Source organism: Globicephala melas, chromosome 6, assembly GCF_963455315.2.
Source record: "Globicephala melas chromosome 6, mGloMel1.2, whole genome shotgun sequence".
Classification (NCBI taxonomy): Eukaryota; Metazoa; Chordata; class Mammalia; order Artiodactyla; family Delphinidae; genus Globicephala; species Globicephala melas.
This window is the reverse complement of record NC_083319.1, coordinates 59,772,425-59,795,009: the sequence shown is the minus strand read 5'-3', so window position 1 is coordinate 59,795,009 and position 22,585 is coordinate 59,772,425. Positions and strand designations below refer to the sequence as shown.

The following is a 22,585-nucleotide window of genomic DNA, read 5'->3' as shown; positions in this document are numbered from 1 at the left end:
GTGGGTTGCTCTAATGGATATGCTCATGAAAACGAAGGAAGATTTTTACCCAACATCCTCCATCTAGGGTTCTCTCAACTTGTTGGTCTTCCTAACACTACTAATTTCCCCCATCTAAAGTTATTGCCAGCTATGTTTTAAATTACAGATTAAAATATTACACGATAAATATCAGTGTGCAATCATATAATGTTTCTGACATAGATAGCCTCAAATATAGACAGTATAATTCTTCCATTATTAAATTCCCAGAGATTGACTAAAGTTCCCTAATTGTATCACCTTGTGATGTAAAACTCCAAGTAAATCAGTAGCCAAAATTCTTAATCTAAAGTCCAAAATGAATTTGTTTGCTTAGCCAGCTAGTCAGTGCTAACTGCTCTGATTCCTGAGTAGTGCAGGTGACTTCAGCAGCTGTCATTAAATAAAATTGCTTCTAGTTCTTTCACCACTTCATATATCCTCCTCCACAGGTAACCACCATCCTGATTTCCTCTGTAGTTTTTATTAAGTGTATATCCCTCACAGTTAGTTTTGCATGTTTTCGAACTTTAAACACATCAAATCATGCTGGACATGATATTTTTTCTTTTGCTACCATTGGTTCTGAATCATCTACATTAATGCACGTAGCCAGAGTTCATTGATAGCTTATACCACAATTTATTACTTCCAATGGATCATTGTCCGTTTTTTATTGTTCCTGATGCAAAGAACAGTGCTGATGTGAATGAACATTCATGGAAGTATTCAAGGATTCCTTTAGTGTGTGTTCTCAGTTTTTAAAAACTACAGTGAGTGAATAGATGATTATAGCACAGGCTTTATATTTACCAAATTTAGAAAACATGAAACCTATATCCTATAGCAGTGAATCAGATATTTAGTGGTGACTGGTGGACGGAAGGTATTACATGAAAATCTTACTTCAATCAGACTTGCTAAGAGGTCAGTCAGCTCTCTGGTTTCCAAAACCTGTGAACTCCTACAAGATCACTTCTGTCATTAACTTAATCATGGCACTACATTGACCATGGAGGAAATCTACCTGCACATACGATCCTTCACCAGAGAGTGTCATTTGAAACTTTCCGGCCATCTTGCTAAGTTTAGAATCTTGTAAAGATGGCAGACTCACTCATTAGGTATATACTGAGGTGACTCTCTTTCCCAAATGATACATTCAAAACCTTTTAATTTCCATTTCTTATTTGAGCCCTGGATCTCTGGAGCCCTGATGCTGTAATGAATTTTGTTTCTGTCTTATGACATAGCTCACACACTTTCTGTGAGCAGGAATACTGTTTTGTCCCTTGTGCCAAATGCTACCACTAACTCTAGATATGGAAATACTTAAGCCTATGTAACATGCTTTCTTGGGAGAGTTTGTTGTTTAACCTCACACATGCTTCATCTGGAAAATCAGCTTGATTTGAAACTATTGATAGTCCTGAAGCATGTATTCGCAGGTTGGTCAGGTGAGGCCTAATACCTCTGTCAGGAACTGCTCCCCAGAATGGTCCCTCCCTTTTTTCCAAGCCTTGATAAAACATCTGCACCTTTAGAAACACCAGAAACCTCTGTATTTCTGTAATACTTTTCTCTGTAGCAATGGAGATGTCGCTAATGTTCAATTTTCTGCTGCTGTTCTTTTAACAGGTTTCTAGGAGGCTCAGCTGAGTTTTTAACTGTTCAACTTTTCTAACACATCTAGAACTGGTACAGTTTGCAGTTTCAGGATATTCCGTGTCTTTTTTCTTCCACTTTGCTTTGTGGTCCAGGCATTTGTTTTGGCAGTATACTTCTCTAGACTGTGTCTTATGACAGTTAAAAAAAAAAAAATGAGTACTGCATCTGTCAAAAGGAAGTGCTTCTCGAACACATCTTGTATAACTTCATCTCCTAACATTGAATAGTCTTTCCCAGGATATAAACTTCTGCTGAGTATGTAATTCAGACCTGGTCTCAATACATTACTCCTGTCTCACCACACCATATGCAAAGGCATTGTGGAGGTGATGGAACACAGTGAATTTTAGAAATGGAAAAAAAAAGGTCCATGTGCTAGAGTACAAAGATGGGAAAGAAATTGAGGTTATAAAGGTAGGCAAAGGGCCAGACTATGTAAGGTCACATAGACTGTGGTAAGGATTATAATAAAAGGGATCCTCTGCTGTTGAGCTTAGAATCTTCAGAAAGTTTGTGCAGGAGAATGAAACAGCTAAAATCTTCTGAGAAGTGTTGTGATATGTAAATGAGTAAAAATCATGGTGGTACTGCTGAAGGAAATAGTAATTTGTCCTGGTATATACAAATAGTTATTTGTCCTGGAAATTAAAAGAATGACCTCTAGCTAAAGGGTATCCATTTTCAGTGGGCTGAGTTACATCATCTTGCTGTCTGTTTGCATTCTCCATGACCATATAGGTTTTTACCCAGAGATTGTCCAGGAAGCTAGATTCAGCCAAAATTATTTGGGTAGTGATGGTGATTGAAGAAAGAGAAATGGAATGGAGTGATGTTTTCCAAATTCTGATCTCATTTTGTGAGTCATTTTGTGGAAGAGAGAAAGGAATTTTTTTTTTTTTTTTTTTTTTTTTTGCTCTACTTCTCTCTCCAGGTGGGATTGATTTTAGTTCTAGGAAACAGCTCATCAACAAAAGTAATTTTATATTTAGCATAGCACAAGACAAAAAGCTGTTTTATTCCCACGCTGCATCTAAGACATAGCCACTCAATCTATAGCTAGTTAAAATAATTATTGAAGAAAAAGCACAGATATGATGAACTTTGGTTCCTTCCCAATGTCTGCATTTTAGTCTGAGTCTGCCGTTGGCCCTTGAGCAATGAGGGACTTAAGGCACCAAACCCCAGTCTGAAAGCTGCCTGTAACTTTGCAGTAGGTCCTTCCTATGCATGGTTCCGCATCTGCGGATTCAGCCAACCATGTGGGTCGTGTAGTAAGTAGTTAGTGAAAAAGATGCATGTAAGTGGACTCCTACAGTTCAAACCCATGTTGTTCCAGGATCAACTGTACTTTATTTTGGTTAAATAGTTCCATATTTTAATTTATAAGAATTAAGTATTTTTCATGTTAACTATGTTTTACCAATCCACTTGTCTTTGGACATTACAAAATGTTTTAATCAAAACCATTTATTTATTCTACATAGCTATTAGTTAGCTTGTTATCATGGGAATCAGCTTCAAAGGAATTTTTTAAATTGATTTCTGATATATTGATAATGTTCCACTGCTGCATTGGAACTCCATGCAAATGATATTTTCCAGCATATATTTACAGTTTCCAAATTTTTGGTATCATTAAAGTTGCTGGAGATCTCACATAAAAGCTGTATGATGAATTAGATTATGTTCCAGTTTATAGTCTTAATAATAGCTATTTATTGAGCACTTATTAATTGCCAAGCACTTCAGGCTATCATTTATTGATTAATTTACTCTTTAATCCTTTCATTTGACGTGCTGAATGACCTCTTGTGTGTAAGGCATTATCTTTATTTATTCAGTGAGTCAAATCAACAATGTCTCTGTTTTCAACATGTTAGGTCACAGTGGAAGACAGATTTTTATAAAATCTCTTTACAACAAAATAAAGTATTACCTAAGTATTGTAAGTGCTCAGGAGAGGTACAGATGCTTCAAAAACAAAATAAAGAATTGACTGAGGGATGTCAGCGAGCGAAGGTGTTTCTCATTTAATTCTCAATGTGACTCAGTGAGCTTGCACTCTGGTGCCAGACTGCCTGGGTAGGAAACAAGACTGCCATCATTGCTGTGTGACCTTGGGCAAGTTACTAAAACTTTCTGTGACTCAGTTTTGTTGTGTATAAATAGATATAAGGATACTACCTTCTTAATTAGGTTGTAGTGAATATTAAATGTTTAAAGGAATAAATAACTTGCTCAGCGATAGTAAGATTAAGAGTTAAGATCCAAAACTCCGTCTGGCTGACGTCAGAATAGAAGTTTTAATCACTGTGTGATTTTTGCTAGGTGTTAGAGAGCCTGAAGGGAAGCTCTGTTCTCTGTTTGGATATCCAGTTGTAAGTTATAATGCTAGTCAACGTATTAATCTTTGATAAGGGAGAGGGGCACTGGTCATTTGACAAGGAGATACTTGTGCAGGCTTCATCGTGGTGATGTTGCTGAAACTTGCTTTCTCTGAGACTTATTCCCATCTTTGGCATATGGTACGATATTTCTTTTGTTATTTTTTATTAGGCCCCTTGAGGAACAGTATAATAAAATGGTTTAGGACACAGACTGTGGAGCTACACTGCTGGGGTTCAAATCCTGGCTTTGTTACTTACTAGCTGTGTGACCAGGAGTAGATTGTTCATCTCCGTGCTTTTGTGTCCTTCCTATGAAATGGAGATGGTGATGGTAACATGTACCTGCTAAGGCTATTTTAAGTACCCAGTGAATAAATATGTATAGCAGAGAAGGGCCTGGTCCATAGTGAGCCTTACATATGTGTCAAATAACAGACAAATAAAAATATACCCCATTCTTTGATGAAAGTTCCATCGTTTGGATGCAGTTATCATAAAATCTAGTTCCTGAAGTCACTCTTCAAAATAGTGGCAGCTGTTTGAAACCTGTGAAGCAGGATCACATTTCCTTGTTTTAAAATGTTTCTTACAATCCAGAACAACCTAATTCCCAAACTTAGGCATGGCAAAATAAAGGGCACTAAGAAAGCAAAATGCAGTTGTTGTTTTTTCCTCTCTCAAGACTGGTGTGATGATTACACTCATATGTGGAATCTATAAAAAACAAAAGAAACAAAACAAAAACAAATTCATAGATAGAACAGCTGATGGTTACCAAAGGGGAAGGGATTTGGGGGGGGGGAGTGAGCTGGGTGAAGGTATGGTGATGGATGGTAACTAGGCTTGTAGTGGTGATCACTCTGTAGTTTATACAGATCTTGAACTATAATGCTGTGTACCTTAAACTTATATAATATTAAAATGATTGGTCTGATATCTTTCTACATTTTTTTAAAAATCTACCATGAACAAGGAAAAATCACAACAAGTAGAACTGATTCTGTTTACAGAACCAGCTATTCCAACAGGAACTAAAAAATTATCTCCTCGGGAATCACTCAAGAAAACAGTACGTTTTATGTTGGAAATGTGTTCTTTGAAACAATTTCCATGCTTCATCACCTGCCATCTGAGTCACCATGAACACCAACTAACCGAAAATTGTTTGTAGCTCATTTAGGTATTTATGAATCACTTTGTATAACACCATCTACAGGACTAGCTGTGAACACCAAGAACTTCAGTGATTTTTCTCCATATATCTAGTTGCCCCAAACACCTGCTTTTAGACTTTATTATGTAGAAATAAAAAGCTTTCTGTTTCCAAGAAACTACTCCACATAGGGGTAAAAAAGGGATATTTGTTTTCAAAATGTGTTCTCAATTAAACATGTAAAACAAATAAACACACTAATAGGATTTTCCATATTATTCTTTTATAAAGCATATTTCAAGCAGGTGGAATCCACTCTGGAGATCCAAATATGTCTTTAACAGGTCTCAAGGTGCTATAGAGCCATGCAGGAGCAGATCAGCCAGCCGGCAGAAAGATGAAAACCTAGCAGGAGATGGAGTCTCCTAGTGAAACTTGCCATACAAATAAAAGTTTAAGGGATTTATTATGGCATCTTCGCCAATTAGAATTAAACACAGGGTAGGGGCTGGCAAGTAGAGTAGATCATTAGAGTATTTGCTAATGAAGAAACAGACTGGGAACAACGGGATACTAAACGTGTCAGAATCAGATTTAGGTCCTAGAAAATGGTATTTCTGGCTTAGTGCCTCAGCAGAGCTTAAATAACCAAGAATCAGCTTATTTGCAAAATTATTAAACTTGGGAACTTCTTCTGAGTCTGATGGGAATGAAGGATCTGGTTATGAGACATTTCTAACTGGTTCTACCCGTCCTTCTAGGTTAGAAACTGTGATAGGGTTTCCGTAGTTGTTACCATGAGGGACTTGTTTGGAGAGGTTACCTCTCTCCCATGGTGCTGTGGTTAATGTTGGAATTTTGAGAAATGAAGTACCTGAAGTATAAAGGTGATGGGTTCATGAGTTGACATCACTGGTACCGTGAATACCAAAAACTCAGCCGGAAAATAGCAGTTGATTCAACAAACATTTATGTAGTCCCTTCCAAGTGTTCAATTCTAGATTCTAGGCACAGATGTGCAGTAGTAAATAGAACAGACAAAATGAATCCAATTGGCCTTCTAGTGGGAGACTGAAACTGATCTTTACAAAAAGTACACAGGATCCAAGTGAAATCCATCCATGATAAAACTCCTCTAGTTCTTCCACTCAGTTGCTTAGTCTTTAGGATTGTCACGGTCAGGGGGAGAAATTAAGGTATTGCTACCATTGATCCCTCTGAGCAAAAGGAGTAGGCAAACAGTAGCCATATGAGCTCTGAAACGGTATTGATTTTGGCAATTTGGAGAATTGTATCTATATCACTAGAATCTCAAAGCACGTTTGTATAATCAGTTTGTGGTTCTATGTACAAATACTTATAACATTTACCATACCTGGCAATTATTTGTTTACTACAGTTTGCGCTAACATGACCCTTTTAAAAGCAGAAACTGAATCTCAGTCATATTTGTTTCTGATTCATAATTTTTTTTCTGAATGGATGAGTGAATATATAGATACTATTTTAACATAATATAAAAGGAAAAAAAAAGTAGAGGTTTTTGAAATATGGTGGAGTTAATGATTCCTACATCAAACTACATTTAATTTTTTTTTTTTTAACATCTTGGGGTATAATTGCTTTACAATGGTGTGTTAGTTTCTGCTTTATAACAAAGTGAATCAGTTATACATATACATATGTTCCCATATCTCGTCCCTCTTGCGTCTCCCTCCCTCCCACCCTCCCTATCCCACCACCCCCCCCAGGCGGTCACAAAGCACCGAGCTGATATCCCTGTGCTATGCGGCTGCTTCCCACTAGCTATCTACCTTACGTTTGGTAGTGTATATATGTTCATGCCTCTCTCTCGCTTTGTCACAGCTCACCCTTCCCCCTCCTCATATCCTTAAGTCCATTCTCCAGTAGGTCTGTGTCTTTATTCCTGTCTTACCCCTAGGTTCTTCATGACTTTTTTTTTCCCCTTAAATTCCATATATATGTGTTAGCATACGGTATTTGTCTTTCTCTTTCTGACTTACTTCACTCTGTATGACAGACTCTAGGTCTATCCAGCTCATTACAAATAGCTTAATTTCGTTTCTTTTTATGGCTGAGTAATATTCCATTGTATATATGTGCCACATCTTCTTTATCCATTCATCCGATGATGGACACTTAGGTTGTTTCCATCTCCGGGCTATTGTAAATAGAGCTGCAATGAACATTTTGGTACATGACTCTTTTTGAACTATGGTTTTCTCAGGGTATATGCCCAGTAGTGGGATTGCTGGGTCATATGGTAGTTCTATTTGTAGTTTTTTAAGGAACCTCCATACTGTTCTCCATAGTGGCTGTACCAATTCACATTCCCACCAGCAGTGCAAGAGTGTTCCCTTTTCTCCACACCCTTTCCAGCATTTATTGTTTCTAGATTTTTTGATGATGGCCATTCTGACTGGTGTGAGATGATACCTCATTGTAGTTTTGACTTGCATTTCCCTAATGGTTAAAGATGTTGAGCATTCTTTCGTGTGTTTGTTGGCAGTCTGTATATCTTCTTTGGAGAAATGTCTATTTAGCTCTTCTGCCCATTTTTGGATTGGGTTGTTTGTTTTTTTGTTATTGAGCTGCATGAGCTGCTTGTAAATTTTGGAAATTAATTCTTTGTCAGTTGCTTCATTTGCAAATATTTTCTCCCATTCTGAGGGTTGTCTTTTGGTCTTGTTTATGGGTTCCTTTGCTGTGCAAAAGCTTTGAAGTTTCATTAGGTCCCATTTGTTTATTTTTGTGTTTATTTTCATTTCTCTAGGAGGTGGGTCAAAAAGGATCTTGTTGTGATTTATGTCATAGAGTGTTCTGCCTATGTTTTCCTCTAAGAGTTTGACAGTTTCTGGCCTTAAATTTAGGTCTTTAATCCATTTTGAGCTTATTTTTGTGTATGGTGTAAGGGAGTGATCTAATTTCATTCTTTTACATGTAGCTGTCCAGTTTTCCCAGCACCACTTATTGAATAGGCTGTCCTTTCTCCACTGTACATTCCTGCCTCCTTTATCAAAGATAAGGTGACCATATGTGTGTGGGTTTATCTCTGGGCTTTCTATCCTGTTCCACTGATCTATCTTTCTGTTTTTGTGCCAGTACCATACTGGCTTGATTACTGTAGCTTTGTAGTATAGTCTGAAGTCAGGGAGCCTGATTGCTCCAGCTCTCTTTTTCGTTCTCAATATTGCTTTGGCTATTAGGGGTCTTTTGTGTTTCCATACAAATTGTGAAATTTTTTGTTCTAGTTCTGTGAAAAATGCCAGTGGTAGTTTGATAGGGATTGCATTGAATCTGTAGACTGCTTTGGGTAGTACAGTCATTTTCACAATGTTGATTCTTCAATCCAAAAACATGGTATATCTCTCCATCTATCTGTATCATCTTTGATTTCTTTCATCAGTGTCTTATAATTTTCTGCATACAGGTCTTTTGTGTCCTTAGGTAGGTTTATTCCTAGATATTTTATTCTTTTTGTTGCAGTGGTAAATGGGAGTGTTTTCTTGATTTCACTTTCAGATTTTTCATCACTAGTGTATAGGAATGCCAGAGATTTCTGTGCATTAATTTTGTATCCTGCTACTTTACCAAATTCATTGATTAGCTCTAGTAGTTTTCTGCTGGCATCTTTAGCATTCTCTATAGTATCATGTCATCTGCAAACAGTGACAGCTTCACTTCTTCTTTTCCGATTTGGAGTCCTTTTATTTCCTTTTCTTCTCTGATTGCTGTGGCTAAAACTGCCAGAACTATGTTGAATAAGAGTGGTGAGAGTGGGCAACCTTGTCTTGTTCCTGATCTTAGTGGAAATGCTTTCAGTTTTTCACCATTGAGGATGATGTTGGCTGTGGGTTTGTCATATATGGACTTTATTATGTTGAGGTAAGTTCCCTCTATGCCTACTTTCTGCAGGGTTTTTATCATAAATGGGTGTTGAATTTTGTCAAAAGCTTTCTCTGCATCTATTGAGATAATCATATGGTTTTTCTCCTTCAGTTTGTTAATATGGTTTATCACATTGATTGATTTGCGTATATTGAAGAATCCTTGCATTCCTGGAATAAACCCCACTTGATCATGGTGTATGATCCGTTTAATGTGCTGTTGGATTCTGTTTGCTAGTATTTTGTTGAGGATTTTTGCATCTATGTTCATCAGTGATATTGGCCTGTAGTTTTCTTTCTTTGTGACATCCTTGTCTGGTTTGGGTATCAAGGTGATGGTGGCCTCAAAGAATGAATTTGGGAGTGTTCCTCCCTCTGCTATATTTTGGAAGAGTTTGAGAAGGATAGGTGTTAGTTCTTCTCTAAATGTTTGATAGAATTCACCTGTGAAGCCATCTGGTCCTGGGCTTTTGTTTTTTGGAAGATTTTTAATCATACTTTCAATTTCAGTGCTTGTGATTGGTCTGTTCATATTTTCTATTTCTTCCTGATTCAGTCTTGGCAGGTTGTGCATTTCTACGAATTTGTGCATTTCTTCCAGGTTGTGCATTTTATTGGCATACAGTTGCTTGTAGTAATCTCTCATGATCTTTTGTATTTCTGCAGCGTCAGATGTTACTTCTCCTTTTTCATTTCTAATTCTATTGACTTGAGTCTTCTCCCTTTTTTTCTTGATGAGTCTGGCTAATGGTTTATCAATTTTGTTTATCTTCTCAAAGAACCAGCTTTTAGTTTTATTGATCTTTGCTATAGTTTCCTTCATTTCTTTTTCATTTATTTCTGATCTGATTTTTATGATTTCTTTCCTTCTGCTGACTTTGGGTTTTTTTTTTTTTTTTTTTTTTTGTTCTTCTTTCTCTAATTGCTTTAGGTGCAAGGTTAGGTTGTTTATTTGAGATGTTTCCTGTTTCTTAAGGTGTGCTTGTATTGCTATAAACTTTCCTCTTAGAACTGCTTCTGCTGCATCCCATAGGTTTTGGGTCATCATGTCTCCATTGTCATTTGTTTCTAGGTATTTTTAAATTTACTCTTTGATTTCTTCAGTGATCACTTCGTTATTAAGTAGTGTAATGTTTAGCCTCCATGTGTTGGTATTTTTTACAGATCTTTTCCTGTAATTGATATCTAGTCTCATGGTGTTGTGGTCGGAAAAGATACTTGATACAATTTCAATTTTCTTAAATTTACCAAGGCTTGATTTGTGACCCAAGATATGATCTATCCTGGAGAATGTTCCATGAGCACTTGAGAAAAATGTGTATTCTGTTGTTTTTGGATGGAGTGTCCTATAAATATCAATTAAGTCCATCTTGTTTAATGTATCATTTAAAGCTTGTGTTTCCTTATTTATTTTCATTTTGGGTGATCTGTCCATTGGTGAAAGTGGGGTGTTAAAGTCCCCTACTGTGAATGTGTTACTGTCGATTTTCCCTTTTATGGCTGTTAGTATTTGCCTTATGTATTGAGGTGCTCCTATGTTGGGTGCATAAATATTTACAATTGTTATATCTTCTTTTTGCGTCAGTCCCTTGATCATTATGTAGTGTCCTTCTTTGTCTCTTCTAATATTCTTTATTTTAAATTCTATTTTGTCTGATATGAGAATTGCTACTCCATCTTTCTTTTGGTTTCCATTTGCATGGAATATCTTTTTCCATCCCCTTACTTTCAGTCTGTATGTGTCCCTAGGTCTGAAGTGGGTCTCTTGTAGACAGCAAATATATGGGTCTTATTTTCGTATCTATTCAGCCAATCTGTGTCTTTTGGTGGGAGCATTTAGTCCATTTACATTTAAGGTAATTATCGATATGTATGTTCGTATTCCCATTTTCTAAATTGTTTTGGGTTTGTTATTGTAGGTCTTTTCCTTCTCTTGTGTTTGTTGCCTAGAGAAGTTCCTTTAGCATTTGTTGTAAACCTGGTTTTGTGGTGCTGAATTCTCTCAGCTTTTGCTTGTCTGTAAAGGTTTTAATTTCTCCATCAAATCTGAATGAGATCCTTGCTGGGTAGAGTAATGTTGGTTGCAGGTTTTTGTCCTTCATCACTTTCAGCATGTCCTGCCACTCACTTCTGGCTTGCAGAGTTTCTGCTGAGAGATCAGCTGTTAACATTATGGGGATTCCCTTTTGTGTTATTTGTTGTTTTTTCCTTGCTGCTTTTAATATGCTTTCTTTGTATTTAATTTTTGACAGTTTGATTAATGTGTGTCTTGGCGTATTTCTCCTTGGCTTTATCCTGTATGGGACTCTCTGTGCTTCCTGGACTTGATTAACTATTTCCTTTCCCATATTAGGAAGTTTTCATCTATAATCTCTTTAAATATTTTCTCAGTCCCTTTCTTTTCCTCTTCTTCTTCTGGAACCCCTATAATTCGAATGTTGGTGCATTTAATGTCGTCCCAGAGGTCTCTGAGACTGTCCTCAGTTCTTTTCATTCTTTTTTCTTTATTCTGCTCTGCAGTAGTTATTTCCACTATTTTATCTTCCAGGTCCCCTAATCGTCCTTCTGCCTCAGTTATTCTGCTACTCTGATCCCATCTAGAATATTTTTAATTTCATTTATTGTGTTGTTCATCGTTGTTTGTTTCATCTTTAGTTCTTCCAGGTCCTTGTTAAATGTTTCTTGCATTTTGTCCATTCTATTTCCAACATTTTGGGTCATCTTTACTATCATTATTCTGAATTCTTTTTCAGGAGACCTCCTATTTCCTCTTCATTTGTTAGGTCTGGTGGGTTTTTGCCTTGCTCCTTCATCTGCTGTGTGTTTCTCTGTCTTCTTATTTTGCTTAACTTACTGTGTTTGGGGTCTCCTTTTTGCAGGCTGCAGGTTCGTAGTTCCCGTTGTTTTTGGTGTCTGTCCCCAGTGGCTAAGGTTGGTTCAGTGGGTTGTGTAGGCTTCCTGGTGGAGGCGACAAGTACCTGTGTTCTGGTTGATGAGGCTGGATCTTGTCTTTCTGGTGGGCAGGTCTACATCTGGTGGTGTGTTTTCGGGTGTCTGTGGCCTTATTATGATTTTAGGCAGCCTCTCTGCTAATGGGTGGGGTTGTGTTCCTGTCTTGCTAGTTGTTTGGCATAGGATGTCCAGCACTGTAGCTTGCTGGTCATTGAGTGAAGCTGGGTGCTGGTGTTGAGATGGAGGTCTCTGGGAGATTTTTGCTGTTTGATATTACGTGGAGCTGGGAGGTCTCTTGTGGACCAGTGTCCTGAAGTTGGCTCTCCCACCTCAGAGGCACAGCACTGACTCCTGGCTGCAGCACCAAGAGCCTTTCATCCACACGGCTCAGAATAAAAGGGAGAAAAAGTAGAAAGAAAGAATTAGTAGAAGAAGAAAGAAAGAAAGAAAGAAGAAAGAAAGGAGGGAGGGAGGAAGGAGGGAGGGAAGGAAGGAAAAAAGAAAGAAGATAAAGTAAGATAAAATATAATAAAGTTATTAAAATAATTATTAAGAAAAAAAGAAAAAAAACGGATGATAGAACCCTAGGACAAATGGTGGCAGCAAAGCTATACAGAGAAAATCTCAGAGAAGCATACACATATACACTCACAAAAAGAGGAAAAGGGAAAAAAATCATAAATCTTGCTCTCAAACCCCACCTCTTTAATTTGGGATGATTCGTTGTCTATTCATGTATTTCACAGATGCAGGGTACATCAAGTTGATTGTGGAGCTTTAATCCGCTGCTTCTGAGGCTGCTGGGAGAGATTTTCCTTTCTCTTCTTTGTTCTCAAAGCTCCGAGGGCTCAGCTTTGGATTTGGCCCCGCCTCTGCGTGTAGGTCGCTGGAGGGCGTCTGTTCTTCGCTCAGACAGGACCGGGTTAAAGGAGCCGCTGATTCGCGGGCTCTGGCGCACTCAGGCTGGGGGGGAGGGAGGGGCACGTAGTGCGTGGCGAGCCTGCGGCGGCAGAGGCCGACATGACGTTGCACCAGCCTGAGGCGCGCCGTGCGTTCTCCCGGGGAGTTGGATCCCGGGATCCCGGGACCCTGGCAGTGGCGGCCTGCACAGGCTCCCCAGGAGGGAGGTATGGAGCGTGACCGGTGCTCGCACACAGGCTTCTTGGTGGCGGCAGCAGCAGCCTTAGCATCTCAGGCCCGTGTCTGGAGTCTGCGCTTTTAGCCGCGCGCGAGCCCGTCTCCAGAGCTCCTTTAAGCAGCGCTCTTAATCCCCTCTCCTTGCGCACCAGGAACCGAAGAGGGAAGAAAAAGTTTCTTGCCTTTTCGGCAGGTCCAGACTTTTCCCCGGACTCCCTTCCAGCTAGCCGTGGCACACTAACCCCCTGCAGGCTGTGTTCACGCCGCCAACCCCAGTCCTCTCCCTGTGCTCCGACCGAAGCCTCAGCTCCCAGCCCCGCCCGCCCCGGCGGGTGAGCAGACAAGCCTCTCGGGCTGGTGAGTGCCGCTCGGCCCTGATCCTCTGTGCCGGAATCTCTCTGCTTTACTCTCCGCACCCTTTTTGCTGTGCTCTCCTCTGCGGTTCCGAAGCTTTCCCCCTCCGCTACCCGCAGTCTCCGCCCGCGAAGGGGCTTCCTAGTGTGTGGAAACTTTTCCTCCTTCACAGCTCCCTCCCACTGGTGCAGGTCCCGTCCCTATCCTTTTGTCTCTGTTTTTTCTTTTGCCCTACCCAGGTACGTGGGGGCTTTCTTGCCTTTTGGGAGGTCTGAGGTCTTCTGCCAGCATTCAGTAGGTGTTTTGTAGGAGTTGTTCCATGTGTAGATGCATTTCTGGTGTATCTGTGGGAAGGAAGGTGATCTCCGCGTCTTACTCTTCCGCCATCTTCCCGGAAGCCCGAGATATTTTTAAAGCAGAGTAAGATTATGGGTGAGGCTCTCTGGTGACCTAAAATTTTGAACATAATTTATATGTAAACAAGAGTTACTTTTCCTTGACTCTATCACCACCCTCCAACCTTTATTCTGCCTTTTTCCTCCCTTTTTCATCAAAATTCAAAAGAGAAAACCTTATATTTGATGAACTATAATTCTTTAAGTTACCATTTATCACTCAAAGTGTTCAACTTTTAATCTCAATTTCTGCTTAAATGTCTCTTACTAAAGGCAATAGTGAAGGCCAGAATTTTGTTGTCATCATCTTGGAACACTCTGAAGAACATTTTGCATTGCTGACGCCATTTGTTCTTGGCTCCTTCCTCCTTTAAACTTGAGAAATGTCTATCAAGTTTCTCAACCAATTTTGCTTATTACATTTTTGCTGCCTTTTCCAGTAATGTTGATGTTCCCCTAAGTATCCATTATTGATTATCACTTTTGTGTCCTCCTTTTCTCCTATGCTTCATTTATCACTAAAACACTGATAAATCCCAAATCTGTAGCTCCAGTTTATAACTTTCTCCTGAACTCCAGGTCTACATGTCCAGTAGATTATTAGAACTACCCACAAAGAGATGCTACAGGATTCTAAAACTCATTTAAAATTTTACTTTTCATATTTCTCTGCTACCTCCTCAGATTGCTTTGTTAAGGTCATCAGAACGCTACTCCAAAATCTTCTCTGCCTTATCTTCACATTGCTCACTAATGATAAAAGTCTTGCTGTTATCAAGCCCTTCAAATCTGATTTTAAACCATGTTCAAATATTGGTCGTATCTCTTTCCACCACATGCTCAGACCCTAGCTACATAGAATGCATCGCCATCCATGTTGTTGCATAAGCTACTTTTCCCTATTGTAATATGTATTCACCCCAGTTAAATCCTCCTTTGACTCTCCCTGGATGCACTGGCCACTCTAACTAGTGATTTGACAGGCTGTATATTTACTTTAACATGCATTTTTTTCTACTAAAATTATTTGTTGTTCTTTTGAGAAAAGTCAGTGTAAATGCTGGGACATTTCTATTAATTTCAAACAGAACTTAGAAGTGGTAGTAGGCATAAAATGGAACTACTTCACAAGAAGAGTTTCTGTTGAACAGAAGGATATAAAAATTATAAATTTGTATGTATTTCTTAGTGTAGCCTCACATATAGAATTTTTTTTAAAAGATGGAGCTAAAAGGAAGAAAAGACAAACTTAAATCATGGTGGGGGGGTGTACAACATGCATCTTCCAGTATCTGAATGAACAACATGATTAACACATTTAATATAATTTATGGTTATAGAACAATGCACTTAATTGCAGAATGTATATCATTTTCAAGGACACACAGAACATTTATAAAAATTAATCAGATGCTGAATCATAAAGCAAGTTTCAATATTTTATAGAGGATTGGCATCATGTTGAGTTAAGTGCTTTGTGCGTAAGTTATTTGAATCAGAAAATCTCCAGATATTAGGAAAATTAAAATATACATTTTTGCAATACTTCTTCAGTAAAAAATCAACTTTAAAATACTTAGAAATGAATAAAAATTAAACTGCTATAATAAAAAAACTAAAACCAAATTTACAGTGAAGTATACTTCAAATACACATATAAGAAAAGAATAAGGCAGAAAATCGATTATAAGCATCCATCTCAAACTGAGGGAAAACAGCACATTTAACTCGAAGACAGAAGGAGAGAAATAATAAAAATCAGGAGGTAATAAAATGAAAAAATATTGTACATTGTACCAAACATACAATAGAGAGGATTAACGAAAGTAAAATTGATTCTTTGAATAACCTAATAAAAGTGGTAGATATTGATGTTACTGACCAAGTTAAAAAAAGAGAGGTGTCAAGAATAATATCAGGAATAGAAGTTTCTACAAATCCTGAAGATACGAAAAAGATGTTGAAAGGATGTTGGAACTAACTTTTTTAAAAAAATAAAATTTTGCATAAAGTAAATTTCTAGTTAAAATATAACTTAACAAAACTGATGTGAGAAAGAATAAGACAATCTGAATAATTACATACCTATTAATGAGATGAATAATAAAAATTCCTGTTTAACTAAAACTCGTAGTAAATTGAAAATAGAGGGGATCTTTCTCATTATGATAAGGAATATCTAGCAAACACCTACAACAAATAGTGAACTTAGTGGTAAGTTTCCCTTAAGATCAAGAGAAGGGTGCCCAGGAACAGCTCTTCTGTTCATCGTTCTAGTAGTCCTAGTGAGTGCAGTGATTCAAAATGCATACACATTCACACACATGCCAGTGTGCATACCCCCAAGCATGCATTCATACATATACAGGCACATTTTTAAAGTTCAAAGATTTAAGTGGAATATATGAAACCATCATTGTTTGTGTATAATGTGAGAGTGCAGATAGTAAATTGAAAAGAATACACAGGTCAATTAAGATTGCTCAGTGTAAAGTCAATAGAAAGTCAATTGCATTTGTACATACAAGTGATAAATAGAAGTACCATGTTTAATAATATAAAAATATCAAATAGAAATGAATTTATTAAAAGGTGTGAAACCTCTATATAGGAAATTGTGCATTTTTGTTAAATAACACAAAATTAAAAGGCAATCCATGGAATGGGAGAAAATGTTTGCAAATTACATATATTTGATAAGGGATTAATATCCAGAATATAAAAAGAATAGTGAGAGCTCGACAGTAAACAGATAACCCAACTAAAAATGAACAAAGGATTAGAGTAAACATTTCTCCAAGGAAGATAGACAGATGGCCAAGAGCCACATGAAAAATTGTTCACCATCATTAGTCTTTGGGGAAATGCAAATCAAAACCACAATGAGATACTATCACATTCACTGGCTATAATGGCCATATTTTTTAAGAGTGGAAAATGACAAGTCTTGGCGAGGATATGGAGAAATTGTAACATTTATTCATTGCTGGTAGGAATGTAAAATGGCATTCCCACTCTGGAATAGAGTTTGGCAGTTCCTCAAACAGTTAAACATAGAATTAACATATGACTCAGAAATTCTACTCCTACATATATGCCCAGGAGGACTGAAAACATATTTTCACACACAAAACCTGTCCACGGATGTTCATAGTGGCATTATTCATAATTGACAAAAAAAGTGAAAATAAGCAAAATTTATTCTTTGCTAATGAATAGATTAAAAAAATGTACTGTGTCCACTCAGTGGAATATTATTCAGCCATAAAAAGGTAGGAAATACTGCTATGTGCTACAACATAGATGGACCTTGAAAACATTTTGCTAAGTGAAATAAGATAGACAAAAATGTCTACAAATTGTATGATTAATTTGTATGAATTGTCCAGAATAGGCATATGCAGAGTGGCAGATTAGAGGTTGCCAGGGGAAGTGGATAAGGGAGAAATGGGGTTGATCACTAATAGGTATAGGATTTCTTTTTCAGATTTTGGAAATGTTCTGGAATTAATGGTGATGTTTACACAACATTGTGAACATAATACAAACCATTAAACTGTCCACTTTGAAACAGTGAATTTTATGTTATGTGGATTATATTTTTTAAATAATCAATAAGCTCTTAAGGAAAAGGTAGAGGGTCCTGCTCTTCTATCCACATCAAGTTGTGGTAAGATATGATATAGACACGTGTGATATAGACATATTTAAATGGGATACATTGACATCTAGAAACACCCAAGTATCTATGGACACTTAATTTATGACAAAACTAGCATTGCAGAGCAGTGGCGAAAGCAAGGTATTTTCAATAGGTTTTATTGGGTCAATTTGGAAAATAACATTTTACCACAAATCACACAGAGCAAAACATTAATTTCAGGTAGGTTTTTGGATTAGATGTGAGAGGCAGAAGAATCATACAATAACAAACTTTCAGAAGAAGATAGAGAAGAATATGTATATATGATCACTTCGTGTAATACATGGGGCACAAAAAGAAAGACAGAGATGGTTAAATTTGACTGCTATAAAACTAAGAATGAAGTTGCAACAAGAGGCATAATAAGTGAGTAAAAGGGTGAGCTGTGGAGTGGGAAATATATTTCACCAAGTATAACCAACAAAGGACTCATATCTAGAATATATAAAGCGCTTCTACAAATTAATAAGGAGAAGACAACCCACATTAAATGGACAAGAAAATTGAAAAGTATCTCCTTAAATAAAAAAATACATATTTGTATGAATTAGTATATATATATATGACAAAAATATGAAAATACACTAAAACACATTAATAAAGAAATGTCAATTAAAAGTATAATTATACTACACAGTAAACTGATGGCTAAAGCTAAGCAGAATATAAATATATTCTGGTGAATTTGTGCAACAATGGCAACTTTGATAACACTATTCAGCAGTGTCTGCTAAAATAGAACATATGTACTCGAGTAAATTACTTCTAAGAAATAGCCAAGAAAAATATGTGTGCATGTATAAACGGATGCTTATAATAGAATTATTCATGATAACTAGAAAGTAGAAACAATCCATATCTGTCAATAGAGGATTGAATATATAAATCACGTAATATCTATCCAATGGAATTCTATAGAAATGAAAAATAATTATAGTTACAAGCAACAAGATGAATGAATCACACGTACATGTTGAGGGAAATAAACTAAATAAAGATGAAAATACAGTGTATGATTTCAATTGTATAAAGGTCAAAACTAAGGCAAAACTATAGGATGAACAAAAAATCTGGAAACAGACAAATACATATATATAGTTTTTATATAATAGTTTATCATGATTACATTATACAATATGTTCAATGACATTACATGACATGTCCAAAGGATTGTCCCTCTCTGGTAACACATAGTCAATATGCCATGCAAAATTTTGATGAATATGTGACATTAGTGCTGCATTTCCACAGTGATGGCGTATGCATCTGTGTTGCCTCAACTGGTTTGCATTTTATTCGAACCTGTGCTTTAGCATAACCCACAAGAAGTAATCAAGTGAGTTTAAACTATATGTATTTACGTATGTGTATGTATACTGTGTGTGTATATGTCATTCATATATATAGTTTGTGTGTATGTTGTGTATATATATGTGTGTATACACACACACACATACACACAAATGCACACATAGTGACAGACCAAGTGGGCCTCTATGTGTTAGTTGTGTTCTAGTTCTTGATCTGAGTGTTGATTACATGAGCATTCAGTTTGTGATAATTTATTGAGCTATATACATTTGTACTTTTACAAGTTTCTTGTGTGATTTGTAACTCACAATAAAGAAATAACCTAAAATGTGAAAAGGAAAGAAAAATACCAAACATTTTCTTTGACTCTCATGAGAAGAACTAAAATCCAGAGACAGAGGCTTTGTACCTTTGAAGCCAGGCTCTCTCATAATACAACAAAATCCACTGCTTGCTCCTCTCAAGTGAACCACTGGTCTTCTCCAGTGATTCTAAGCCCTAGAGAAAGAATTTTAATAGATTCGTTCTGGCCAATTTGTTACCAATTAGTGGTCCAGCATTATGTATGCAATTCTGGCCAGATAACCTAATTTGAATGCTGTGGCAATAAGAAGCAGACACATATTTATCGACACAGAAAACTGTATACACATAGTATCAGATTTTCAGATTTATTGTTATTCTTCATTCTCTTTTATAGAAAAATAGTTTTTTCAATACTTGTACAATATATAATTTCAAATTAATTCCCAAGGTAAAAGGAAAAGGTGATAATCATATGTTTAAAAAATAATTTCTTTTATTTTATAGAATAATGGTTAGAAGTTCAATATTTCTGCTAAAACACAGAGGCAGTCAGGCATATTTACAAATGGCCTCACAATGTTTGCCATTGTCTTTACACAAGACAACATTTATAAAACCTTTGCATCCCACAGCAGGTGCTAGGTCTTCTTTTGGGAATTTGTGCTGTTCAGATACTGCCTTTCATTTGAACTTCAAATACCTTAAAAACATAGAGGCTGCATTTTAATATAATTTGGAAATTAAAGCCCTTTTATTTTTGTCATTATAATATCTTACATGGATTTACTTTTCAAAAATGAATCAAAGTCGAAACTAATGACTGTCTGATACCAACAAAGGCAGAAAAATGGTAAAACGTTTTTAAAAATGAAGCTTTGGTGTTCCTAGCTCATAAGAAAAATAAATGCATGTAATAAGTATTTGGAGATTTCAAGTATATTTAGTAATATTCTACCTTCTTTTGAGAATCTAAAGAATTAAACTGAATAATTATGGTCACCTGAATAGTTGGAAACATATTTTCAAGATCTAGACTGTATTTTCTTTGTCTTTGTTTATTTAATGGCACAATATGAGATTAAATAAACACTACAATTTAAGTGAAAAACATATTTTCACCTAGAAAAATGGTTTCCTAAGGTATTTTCATCAGTCTACAATATTTATAAATGTAAACGTTATAGAATTATAAAAATTGTGTATCTATTTTTAAAACAAGAAAACTAAAGTAACTTTTTTTCACTCTTTTTCTAATTAGGCTTGGACTCCTGGATCATCCAGTGACTTCAAAATTCTGGTAAGACACTTTTTTTTTAATAGTACTGTCAATATTTTCATTTCTTTTGCCACAAATTTTGGGAGGTTATCTTTCTTTTTATCTCAGGCTTAATCCTTTTTCTTATTTCTCCCCTCATTTCCATCCCCTGAGGTTGAATCTCCTAAAGCCAATAGTAGAAGGTCAATTACATCTTAACCCATATGGGATGATCTGTTAAGTCCAGATACTTCTTGAAGTTTCAACTTCATGGTCAGGAGAATATTCCAAGGAGGGGTAGCATTTGTTTCTTAAGGAAACAAAAATCACCACCGAAACAGTCTGAGATAGGAAAAATAATTATTCAGGTAAGATGCAGAGAGTATCAATTTGAAAATTTTTCTTTTAAAATAGATCAAATGCAACAGCAAAATAAAAATCACAGAGGAGCTGATAGCTGAATTTTTAAAAAGATTTTCATTTCTACAATGTTGATATTATAGTTTACATATTATGGAACTAGAAATACACTGAAGGCACTGCAGTTTTCAACATGAACACTCTTAAAATGTGTATGGTATTTGCCTGGTACATATATTATAGGCATGGGGAAGCGAGATTGTTTAATTAAAAAGATGACTGGTTGAGGTAGAAGTTTTTCTATAAGTTGTATTTTCCCAAACATCAGCTTATATATTCATCTTACACTCCACCCAGTCTCTTTTTTTTCCCTCCAAATATTATAGAAATGTTGCTCAAATTCATGTATTGGTTTCCTACTATGTTCTGAATATATGCAAGATTATAAAACATTCTTTATCTCATATTTTATCTTATTTAGTTTTTGTCAATAATACTCTGGTTTGGATTCTTATTCTTGTGTAATATGGGAGTCCACAATTTTCCTGATTTCTAGAGTCACCCTTTCTATAATACTCAGCCAAGAGTACTATGAAATTTCAGCTAGATGCATTGCAGAAGTACAGTCTTATACATCATTCTTTACTAATAATTGGGTATTGCTAGGTTAGAATGGGAGGGTGATGAGAGTTCCACGTGTCTTTGTTATTGTGTATGACCTGTTCCTCCCAAATTCTTCTCAGGGTTTCCAAACTAGTATCTTCTGGTCATCTTATCATGACGTTTCTGTGCTACTTCAGGCCATATCCAGTGTATACCTTCTGCCAAACAGTAACAAAGCTGACACTATTCATTCTCATGAGGATGAGGGTTAACCTCCTATCCCTTTAGCACTTTCTGCAAATACAGAGCTTTGCTTAAGCATTTGATTTATTATGATGAAAATTGGGATACAGGATTTCATAATCTCAATGTTTCCTGGATTTTTCCCCATCCTAAACCTTCTCTTAGTTGCACATGTGGGATCTGGACATGCCTCCTGTAATTATATTTTTTTTCTGAACTCTACCTGCCTAATTCATTTAAGCTGTCAGTGTGTTCTTGCAATTCTCATCATCACAGTTGTCTTCTGGGTATTCTTCTTCTAATTTATCTCATTTCTAATCCATTTCATAAAATAGACAGATGATTGATCGAAAACAGCACTTATCCTCATAGTTCTATATCTTGCCATATTGCCTGTAAGGATTTTTTCCCCTGATCTGTTATATACGTGATAATTGAGTTCTGCCACACTTATTCAAAAGCAATCTTCCTTGAGCACATACCAAGAAACTCAAAGCTAAGTTCTTTCCTCTCATAGCCCCCATCGTCATTATGTCAACTTCTGTGAACGGAGTGGTCTTCCTTGTCTGCCTATACATCCATATTCTATTCATCTCTCAAGGCCAAGTTCAACTCCAACTCCCATTTTCTCCTGAAATTCTTCATTGCTTTAAACATTGTGGTATGATTCCCCACCTCCCTGAACTCTTTATTTTCAGGATCACAAAGTTAGCACTTTAATTTATACTGTCTTGTGTTCTAAGGTTCTTGTATTGCATGCATATTTTCTACTTAGCAATTTTGCAAGCTTGTTAAATGAGGTAGGAATGCCCTCTTGTGCCATTTATAC

The 22,585-nt window shown here is 36.5% G+C and overlaps 1 protein-coding gene across 8 annotated transcripts in view; it reads left to right on the top strand.

The window, feature by feature from the left end:
- The window catches only part of PTPRD (protein tyrosine phosphatase receptor type D), a 2,143,764-nt gene that overhangs the window by 797,588 nt on the left and 1,323,591 nt on the right, over positions 1-22,585 (top strand). For all 8 annotated transcript variants that reach the window (XM_060300920.1, XM_060300919.1, XM_060300918.1 and 5 more), the window contains exon 6: positions 20,554-20,592. The gene's annotated coding sequence lies outside the window, so the exon portion shown is untranslated. The remainder of the gene's footprint in view (positions 1-20,553; positions 20,593-22,585) is intronic.